Consider the following 8,324-nt stretch of genomic DNA (forward strand, 5'->3'; position numbering starts at 1 on the left):
ACAATCAATGGCATCTTAGAATCGAAGAAATACGGTATATCAACTTCTGCTGCGTGGTTTTATCCTGGTTGTGCTTTTTATACTGTATTTTGTATTTGTGTTTTTAGATTGTTGGTTGTTTTATTATGTTCTTCATGGTTTTAATTTTTGTGAACCGCCCAGAGAGCTTCGGCTATTGGGCAGTATAAAAATGTAATAAATAAATAAATACAGACTTTTGTCCACAACGGGTATTGGAACATGGTTTCGGGGCAACTTTTGGAGCTTTTTATATTTGTCCTACCTAGTAATGTGCGTCTGGTGAGTTTGGTTGACTTACCTCATTGGGAAGCTGCCGTTACGGCCCATTTTGTGCAATACAGACTTTTGCCCGGAATGGGTATCGGAAAGTGGTTTTGGGGCAATTTTGGGAGCTTATTACATCAGGCTCACCTAGTAATGTGTGTCTGATGAGTTTGGTTATCGTACCTCACTTGGAAGCTGCTGTCCTGGCTCGTTTTGCTCAATATGGGCTATGCATGGAACGGGTTTTGGAACGCAGTTTCTTTGGACGTTTTGTGGCTTATTGCATCCCTGCCATGGAGTTATGCGTGACTGGTGAGTTTGGTTATTATTATTATTATTATTATTATTATTTATTTATATAGCACCATCAATGTACATATCGCTCGTTCAGAAGTGGCTGTTCCGGCCATCCCATTCTGTTCCGGATGTTGTTTTGGGAGTTCTGGGGTTAATAGGGATATAATATTGCAATGGTTTTAGTCCTAAAATATTGTTCCCAAGTGTTGTTAACACATGCCACTGTTTTTGGTATGGTTTTTTTTAATATAATGGGTTTGTTCCGGCCTGTTCTGTTCCATTCCGGCTTTTACACCGTCCTCTTAATTTTTATTTCCAGTTTAAGATGTCAGAGAGTAAAGAAGTCTAAAACAAACTATCACAGCTTCATTTTCTTCCCACCCCACTTCCACCAGCTCTATTCTACCAAACCTGCGTCTGTCTTCTTATTCCTTTTTCAATAGGAAGTTTGTTTTGAGGTATAGCATGGAAAGGCTAGTGACTTTTGAGACCATTGTATAGAGCTTTTACTATAACTACATTTTATTATAAGTATTATTGTTATGAATACATGATAACATATTAAAATTTATTTATAACATACTTTTTGCAAACAATATAAAATATATAGTTTCAATGGAACAATTTTGTTTAACTAAACCGTTCAAGGATCATTGCAATGTTAAACTGATAGCCGTCTCACATCTTGTTGCCTAAGTGTTTGGGCTACTCTAAAACTATAACGTTCGAAGAGTTTCATCTCCATTTTGTATCTTTATAATGCTACTCGTGGGGGAAGGAACCCTTCCTATCAAAATCCACTCCATGTTTTGTACATGTTGTTTCTGACATTGGGCGATTCTATTTGTTCCATTAACCCTGCATTCTTAGGGCCTTGCTGCATACTTCCAACTCAGCCCTGGCTTTGCAACAACAACAAATTTGCTAGAAGTTTGTCTCTTGCAAGGCCATAAAAATTGCTTGTGCACGTGGAGCTCATTGATTCATGTTCAAAAAGAGAAACGGGAAAATTGCCTGCAAATAAGTTTGAATGGGACTTAATTCATCGCTGGGGTGGGAGCAGGAACGATTTATTTGACGCCATGACAAAGCAAACCTTATGTATATATAGTGGCCAATAGATGGCGCTAGTTGTTCAGATGTCATCATTTAGTCTAGAAGGAAAAAAAGCAGCTGCGTTTTCAGTTCCAAAATAGCTTGCCGTGATCGTATAGTGGTTAGTACTCTGCGTTGTGGCCGCAGCAACCTCGGTTCGAATCCGAGTCACGGCAGAAAGGAATTTGTATGTTTTTTTAAATAATAATAATACTGACTTTAAGCTCTTTACAATTGAAAGCCAACTGTCTAAAGGTTTGCTATTTCAAAACATTAAAATATTTTAGCTTGCTAGCAGAAAGTAATGTAATTTGAATAACGTTGAACAATCCCATTCCAAGCAAGTCCTTCTACATCAACCAGTTTTTTTCCTTTCCCCTTTTGTTTGATTCATTTGCTTCATTGCCTGATGAACAGTTCTGAAGAACTAGAAAACTTGCACAGTAATTGTGGTCCTTGAGCTAGCCTAATAAAGGTATTACTAATAAGAAGTTCAGCTTTTTCCCCCCTTTTTAATTATTATCAATTGATGCTATTATGTTAATACTTCAGTGTTGTAAATATTTCACTTCAAAATGATGAATTATAACCAATTATTGAAGTCAATGGGACTACATTTGTGATTCTTTTGTTGTATTTCATTATATCTGTCTGTTTCATATATATTTTAATTCCCCCATCTTGCCATCTTTGGATGGTCTATTTTAAACAAACAAAGTTAATTTAAAATAAATACATTATTTTTAATCCCATACACCAATTTTTTGGGATGGGTGAATGTACCTAAATTAAAAAGGGGAAATAGGTTTTCCTACATTATGGGAAATCTGGGAGAAGGAGAAAAATGTGTGTGTATGCTTTAATTTTATTTTTGTTTGTTACAAGATTTTAGAGGTTACTTAGGATGAATCTCCACATATGCTTTCCATGTAAAATCTGTGGGGTTTTCTTTATGTCCAGTGCTTCCAGTGGAATATAGAACAAGGATAAGATACTAATCTTGTGTTATTTTTAGCATACAATGCCCTCATCAATTAGCCAGGCATCTGTGTTTTAGTGGTATGGCATAGATACTGATTTTTCTGGAAATGCACACTTACTTGCATGGTGAAGGGCAGAATTCACACACACAGAAAGAGAGAGAGAGAATGTGTGTTTCCTGTGGTTGGCACACATATGAGCTTGTAGTTTGGAATTAATTGATGCTGACATGGCATATAGTCATAGAGGTTAAAAGAAAAGTTACTCTCTGCAAAGGTTTCTCTTTTTTTGGAACACAAAGTAAAATATTTCCTGTTCTGCCATGACTCGGATTCGAACCGAGGTTGCTGCGACCACAACGCAGAGTACTAACCACTATACGATCACGGCAAGCTACCGAAGGAGTTGCTGTAGAGGGCTTGGTCTGTTTCCTCCTCTAGCACTGCTGTGAGGGTATTGCCACCTAGTGTCAGCTGGTTATGGTTCATATAACTGATAGCACTCTCTGAAACAAAGGATGATGCTAAAATTTATACTACAGGAAAAAGACAACTTTTGTTCATTGTTTCATCTTCAACAAGATAGTAGAGTAGCCTTTGCTCCTGAGGTGGAACATAATATGTTAAACAAGAGCATCTTAATTAAAAAAAATAATAGGGCATATTTTGTTAGATTTCCATCTGATTTTCCAGTGGCATCTTTTCCATTGGGAAGTTTAAGTAATTGGTGCTGAAACCATTTTTAATTTCTTTGTTGTTTGTTTGTTTGACTTATGCAAGGTGGTTTGCAATCACTAATAAAACTAGATAAATAATAATAATAATAAAACAAACACATTAAACACAATGAAAAACAATTAAAACACAACAGTAACAAAGTAAAAAGAACCTCAAGCTCAACAGACCCACTTAGATGAAGCAGTCTTTGCACGGCAGCAGAAAGATAGCAGAGATGCAGCAAATTTTGGGAGGGAGTTCCACAGCCAGGGAGCAGCCACCAAGAAGGCCCTCTTTTGCATCACCACTGAAAGCACCTCTGAAAGTGGCAGTCTTGAAAGAAGAGCCTCTCCAGAAGATCTTTAGATCTGGGCAGGCTCATATGGGAGAAGTCAGTCTTTCAGGTAGCCTTGACCCAAGATGTATAGGGCATAACCAGCACTTTGAATTCTGCCCAGAAACAGATTGGTAGCTAGTGAAGCTGTTGTAACAAGGGAGTCATGTCCACCTTGTAACCAGCCCCAGTCAACAATTTGGCCATAGCATTCTGGACCAGCTGAAGTTTCTCAACAGTTTTCGAAGGCAGGGCCACATAGAGTTTCATTACAGTAGTCCAAACGGGATGTAATTTAGGCATGTGTGACCATCGCTAGATCAGACATCTCTAGGAACAGCTGCAGTTGGCACACTAGCCTCAGCTGCGCAAATGCATTCCTGGCCACCACTGCAACCTGAGTCTAGAAGTACACCCAAACTGCGAGCCTGAGTCCTCAGAGGGAATATAACCCCATCCAGCACAGGTTGAATCCCTCTTCTTTGATCTGCCAGGAACACCTCTATCTTGTCTGGATTAAGCTTCAATTTGTTTGCCCTTATCCAGTCCATTACTGACATCAGACACCAATTTAGAACCAGAACAGTTTTCTTCTTCCTCTCAGATGTAAAGGACAGATAGAGTTGAGTGTCATTACCATAGATGTGATCAATTTTATCTGCAAAAAATTGCACAGATCGGAACACCAGGCCATTAAGCAGTCTACGTACTCTTAACATAAGAAGAGCCATGCTGGATCAGACCAAGTGTCCATCTAGTCCAGCATTCTGTTCACACAGTGGCTAACCAGCTGTTGACCAGGGAATCACAAGCACAACGTGGGGCAACAGCACCCTCCCACCCATGTTCCCCAACAACTAGTTTATACAGGCTTACTGCCTCTGATACTGGAAGTTGCACTTAGCCACCAGGACTAGTAGCCATTGCAGGCCAGAACATAATAGGCCTCTGACCATTCAAAAAAGTTCCACTGGGCATCTCTGTGCAGATGCAATGGTGGCGGAAAAGGACTATTTCTTCAACACCCTGATTGCCATGGAGTAGTCTTTCAAATGAGCTCTAGCCCATGTTTGATTGGCCTGAAAATTAAGAGACCCATGAGAACAATGGGTGGTGGAGATATAAGGAGGGATTTGTGTGAACCTTTCCACATGTTTAATGAACACATGAAGTTGTTCTCAGGGTTTGACAGGCTAGCCCTGCCCACTTCTGGAACCACACAGAGCCTCGCCTGTCAAACATCCGTTGGATGTTTATGAAGAAGAATTCTCCACATGTACATCTGTACTTGCGGAGAGGTCTTACACTCAAGAGGGATTACTGCCCAGTCAGGGTCCTCCTCAAATATAGGAAGTGGCACATGGTCCAGGAAGTGCACAGGGCTAATCTGTGCACCCCTGAGAACCCCTCAGTGCATTCATTGACTACCTGGGAGGGCTTCATGTGAATGCCCTATAGAGTTGAAAAAAGGATGAAACAAATAGAATGTGGTAGTGAGACAAAGCTACACCTAGAGCCTAGAGACAGGAAGGTCTATGCACTATTGGCAGGAAAGAAGTGGTAGCCAAGGGATGAAGACTAGGGACAAAATAAGAGCACTTTCATGGGGGAGGGGTTGGAGTAGGAAAAATGCAGTATTTTATTTCATTCAAAACAAAGCACAAGTTCCCACTCATGTAATTGCATTATTGTGCCACCTAGAAGTTATTTAACAAAAAGTACATAAAGGCAGGAAAGGAAAAGCTCTTTCTGTAGAGATGTGATCTTAATTTTGTGATCAAACCAGAAGTAGATACAGTGGCTTCACAAACTTGTCTAGAGAAGCTCTCCATCCTGAAAGGGGATTTCCCCAGTTTTGGCTTCTACTGTCATGGCAACATTGTGAACTTGCCGTAAGAGGGCAAAAAGAGCCAAGAAGGGTTGTGCAGTGAATTTCATTTATAGTTTTGGACTAATCAGGCAGTTCTTTGGTTGCAGGTTTCTAATTCCATCAAGTTTTTGTTTTAATAAGCGTTCTAAAAATGAGTTTTCCAGATACTATAGATATTGGCTATTTTTCCATCTAGTATTGAAGGTTTTGGCTCTTCAAGATGATAAAGCAAGTTTTCCATTTTGATTTAGTGACAGTATAAAAGATGACCTAGCTGAACACAGAACTACAATATAGCTATATCAGAAACTAGTTCTCTTATTTTATAGCATACCCACATTAAATAAAAACTAACTTGTATCTCAAACATACACATGCCTGTGGAAATGCACATCCTGATTTTTGTATCCTTGCCTGAAAGCCATTTCTGTTGATGTTCATCCAAAATGCAGAAGTTTTCTTTCCACCATTTTATGGAGAATGCAACTGGGAATAGAGATTCTCTTTGAATGCCAATTTTCATTCAGTTCATTTTTTTGTACATCAGTCTGCTAGGTATAAAAATGCCAAAAATAAATAGCATGGTTCGTTCATGACCTGGAAGCTGTATTTTTTATTTCTGAAAATTAATCCAGCTCAAAGCTGGATTAGAGATGGCACATCCCTCAACAACAGGCATGTAGGATCAAAGCAGACAGTCATTCCAACCTGGCTGGAAATCCTGTTCTTTATACATAGATCTTGATTCATACCCATGGTTGGCTTCAATCACAGCCATCTGTTTTAAATTAATAACAGTTAAATCATCTTGTATCTAAGTCAATCATACCTTGAAACATCGTAGGATAAGTGATTCAAACAAATCTAGGCTTTGTTTGGCAGCTCACAATACAGCATCATACTTTATCCACACAGAATGGAAATTATATTTGAGCAATGCTGAAACGTTTGTGCAGCATCCATGCTGATATTTCTGTTGCCATGAGTCTGCACAAAGACAACGATCTGGTTCACGTAACATGGCAATCCACCATAGGTGTCGTGCGAACCCAGCATTGTGACAGGTAAGATGGTAAATAGTGTTCTTCAGTGGTGCATATTTAATAAAAGAGGAGAAGCTGGAGCTCAGGTTGTCCAACCTAGTTTCTTTTCAGTCGCTGTTGGTTGTATAAGGTGAAAGGAGAGAGGGAAGAAGAGGCAACCTTCTTTGCTCCAATCAAAGAAACTGGCCTAACCTGAACACTTTTATTAGGGTAGGGTGACCATATGAAACGGAGGACAGGGCTCCTGTATCTTTAACAGTTGCATAGAAAAGGGAATTCAGCAGGTGTCATTTGTATATATGGAGAACCTGGTGAAATTCCCTCTTCATCACAACAGTTAAAGCTGCAGGAGCTATACTAGAGTGACCAGATTTAAAGAGAGCAGGGCATCTGCAGCTTTAACTGTTGTGATGAAGAGGAAATTTCACCAGGTTCTCCATATATACAAACGACACCTGATGAAATTCCCTTTTCAATACAACTGTTAAAGATACAGGAGCTCTGTCCTCCTTTTCATATGGTCACCCTATATTAGGGGTGAGATCACATGACCTGTTCTGACATGGCGAGGGGTTTTTTTACCAGTTACCTTGTTTGGTCATATATTAGTGATAGTATACAGGTTGAATCCTTGTCTAATCTCCCAAGATGCCAGATGTAGAACATATGTGCTTAAGTCCAGATAAAAGACTACATGGAACTTGTATATCCTGCTCCATAGGGCCTTGTTTCCTATCCCAGGAAGTACGAATTTGCATCCCTCTTCTCCAGCCTCCTTACAGGGAGCATCATCAGACAGGCACGCTCGTTACTGGGCACTCACGGATTTTCGCAGGTCTCTCTCACGGCACCGTCCACCTCCTGTGTGCCTCCCACTGGTTTCTTGCTCCTTCTGTCATTTTTTGTAGTAAAATAGTCCAAACAAAATGTGACTCTTCTGAGTTATAACGAAACTGGTTGCCATTTCCTGCTGTGTGCAGACAAGTTTTGCCCACTAGAGGGCGCTGTCCCACGTAGTTGCAGCTTGTTTTCCCTTTCCTGTGTGATTCTTCTTGTCCCTATAGCAGAAGAGCAGGAGGAAGCTAGAGCCACGGTAAGGAAACTTGATTTCCCCCTGTCTGATGATCCCCAGGGTCTGTTTCCATATGATGAGAGAGAGCATTGGAGATCATGGATTTGTTATATCTGTTTGCCTACAAGGATAAAAGCCAAACATATTGGAAGAAAGCAGAACCACTAAAGCAAACAGCAGAACCACTGATCCTGTGTCAAAGTCACACAGAGCGACAGCTACAGGCTCTCCAAACTTACAATCCAATTCTAGCAAAATTGCCACCTTTCCCTACCTCTCTGTCTAAATTCAAAATGTTTTAAGTTGTGTCTCTGATTCCCCCACCTCCCACCCATAAATTATATTGGGTGTGACATTTTACAGGCTGGTGAGAGATTTCCAGCCACTAAGACCTTTAAGCTCTTGTGTAAAGACAATTTCACATTTGCACAATTTTATAGATTACAGTTTTGAAGGATTTGGTGTCATCCAGCAAGACTCTTCTAAGTCTAGATCTGCGCTCTAACCCATGTCTATCCTTTTCTTACTATAACTGAATTTACCATACTTACACCACGATCCAATGAATGTCAACTCAGAATTGCGACCCACTGACTTCAAAGAGACTTACTTGCAGGTGAATGTGTTCAGG

At 40.0% G+C, this 8,324-nt stretch overlaps 2 non-coding genes across 2 annotated transcripts; one reads left to right on the forward strand and one right to left on the reverse strand.

The window, feature by feature from the left end:
- Nucleotides 1-1,781: 1,781 nt before the first annotated feature.
- On the forward strand, nt 1,782-1,853 carry TRNAH-GUG (transfer RNA histidin (anticodon GUG)). Its single transcript has one exon. It is a non-coding gene; the product is annotated as a tRNA-His (tRNA).
- Nucleotides 1,854-2,976: 1,123 nt separating this feature from the next.
- On the reverse strand, nt 2,977-3,048 carry TRNAH-GUG (transfer RNA histidin (anticodon GUG)). Its single transcript has one exon. It is a non-coding gene; the product is annotated as a tRNA-His (tRNA).
- Between the last annotated feature and the right edge of the window lie 5,276 nt (nt 3,049-8,324).

This window comes from Elgaria multicarinata, chromosome 6 (genome assembly GCF_023053635.1).
Source record: "Elgaria multicarinata webbii isolate HBS135686 ecotype San Diego chromosome 6, rElgMul1.1.pri, whole genome shotgun sequence".
Classification (NCBI taxonomy): Eukaryota; Metazoa; Chordata; class Lepidosauria; order Squamata; family Anguidae; genus Elgaria; species Elgaria multicarinata.